Consider the following 2,739-nt stretch of genomic DNA (forward strand, 5'->3'; position numbering starts at 1 on the left):
TATTAATTTAAAGTTAGTGTATAAATATATATATATATATATACACGCACACTCAATATAACTTATTAAAAAAGGAAACAAAATAACACACACGCACGTGTATATATATATATATATTATACATATATACTAAAAATAACCACCACTAGTGTTAAAATGTAACAAAATTTCTTTTTTGACATTATTTATATGATTATCTTATGTTTCCTCCTTTTTTTTGGTAATAGATATGGTAAAAAAGTATTTTATTGATCTGTGGTGCTGACTGCTTCCCCACTTTCTGTATATATCATTATTCTTATTGAAATTGTTAGCTTATATATATATATTTGCATATATACTTAAACCTTTATGTGTACTTAGCACTTTAATATGACATAGATGCAATATTTGTTCTTAATATCAACTTAAAATTTTTTTACCTCTATTCATCTTTTAAAATTTATTTTCTGATGTTATGGATTTAATTTAGATGTATATGTGGAACGTACTGAATTGTGGTTATTCATGGAAGGTATTGATAATGAAAAGTATTTTGAGATTTCTGGTTATAAATTACTTAAATAATGATATAGTTTTTAAAATAGGTTAGGACTGAAGACATAATAATGAAAGTCAAGAAGTTGAATCTATGTGGTTTAAAATCAGGAGTTTCAAGGGTACAAAGTGTTGAATTGGCAAATGTAGCTTACAGACCACCTGACAATAAGAGATTGTTAATAAGAAGATGTATAATTTGATCAGTGTTGCCACTAATAGATAATGATGCAATAATTATGAAAGACTTTTTAAGCATGTTGATTGGGATTGTATGGAGGGAGAGAGGTGTGTTTGAGTGATTACTGAGTGTTTTCTACACATTATGAAATTGTCATTTACATGATGGAATAAAGGGTGAATTTGGTGTACTTAGATTTTCAAATAGGTTTTGATGAGATTCCACAGACAAATTTAGCTAAGAAAATCACACTAGTGGCATGTTTCAGGGGGTCAATCCATTTGTTTTTTTACTTTATGAGTAGAATAGTGTATAATTAATACATTTGTAAAGCTTGCTGATGACATTAAATTGTTTGTATTTCTAACAATATTACAGTGTTGATGTACTTTTAAATAACTTAGATTAATTCGTAAGTTGGATATATAAATCACTTTTAAAGTATAACAAGTATTAGGAAAACATTTATTGCCAAATAAAAAAGCTATATAGGGCTGGCTTCTGATCTAGAAAAAAAGGAACCAAACAAGATAGGGATGGAAGTGGACAGATCACTTGATAGACATAGAAGACAAAGATGTCTTGACTTTACATGGAGAATAAAATCCCTACATTACAGTAACGTAGGAATTTTATTCTCAGTTTAAACTAGAGATGGCTTAGTCTGCTATGTGATCGTTAACCAGATAAAGTGATATGTCCACTTCCATACCTATCTTGTTTGGTTCCTTTTTTCAAATTCAGTAGCCTGCCCAATATAGCTTTTATATTTAGTGATAAATGTTTTTCCTAAGACATGTTTGTTTACTTTTTTAAAAGATGGCACATGTGGGTTACTAGGTTATAGAGTGTATTCTAAAGCTTTATAAATTTTGCATAGAATAATAATAAAAGAGGTTGTCAAAGTTCGTGACGACTGTTTTGCTCTATCAAATGAAGATAAAATTATAGTTACTGCTAGAACTAGGAAGGCACTAAGCCTGTTGAATAAATATGATGATGAACGAAAATAAGAAATCTCAGTTTTTGACTTTGAGATGCTCTGGATAGCTGAAAAGCAGCATATACACTGGAAATAGAATGACTATGCCAGATAGCTCTTCATATCTAGCTTCTGATGACCTGTAGAGAAGAAAAATTCAGATGATTTTTGTATTGCTTTAATACAGGCATCTATGCCATACTTACATCATGTGCTAGTGCACTTTCTGGTGAATGAATTGTAATCCCTTTTGGTTTTTATAATGTGGATCACATGAGTAATTTAGACAGGAACCCAATGAACAGTGTAACTGAGGAAAGGGGTTTTGTCATATGGTACAGACATCACTTAAACCATCGAGGCAGTGCTTTGTTGCTAATAGTATATCTGATAACATGTATTTAGGATATATGTTAGTTATTAGTAAAGAGTAGAAATTATCTCTATACAAATTACTAGTTATGATTCTTGGAATACTGTATGCAGCATTGGTCTTTTTATCAAAGAAAAGATGCTAACTTATTGGAAAAGTATCAGAGAAGGGCTACAATAATGATTTCAAGGATGAAAGGATTATCTTGTGGAGATGGCTTAAGATTTCTTTATTATTTTCTTTTGAGCAAAAAAAAATTAAAAGGGTGATCTTGTTCTAAAAATTCCTATAATTATCTTTGATACATAGAGAAATAGATAGAATTTCAGTAAGTACATTACTGTTTAATTGTACTTTTTGTTATTGTGATACTTTGCTTTATTAAGAATACTCTTTAAGTTTGGAACTTGATTTTGAATTTTGAAAAATTTCAATTCCATCTCAGGTGATGTGAGAGAAATTTGTACTAGGAGTTAATTTCAAGACATAAGTTTACTTCTTGTTGCTTGAAGAATGGTAAGTTATACGGGGTGTCCGTAACTTTGATATTGAACAACCTTATTAATTTAATAGAATGAGAACTTCATAAGATAAATACTTATGATTTGTAGTATAATGGAGACTAATACTCCAGTGTATGATTTGACATTTGTAGCTCAAAGGATG

At 29.5% G+C, this 2,739-nt stretch overlaps 1 protein-coding gene across 1 annotated transcript in view; it reads left to right on the forward strand.

Moving 5' to 3' along the window:
* The window catches only part of LOC106473806, a 10,913-nt gene that overhangs the window by 1,933 nt on the left and 6,241 nt on the right, over positions 1-2,739 (forward strand). The gene's annotated exons all lie outside the window — the stretch shown is intronic.

This window comes from Limulus polyphemus, unplaced genomic scaffold (assembly GCF_000517525.1).
Source record: "Limulus polyphemus unplaced genomic scaffold, Limulus_polyphemus-2.1.2 Scaffold6512, whole genome shotgun sequence".
NCBI lineage: Eukaryota > Metazoa > Arthropoda > Merostomata > Xiphosura > Limulidae > Limulus > Limulus polyphemus.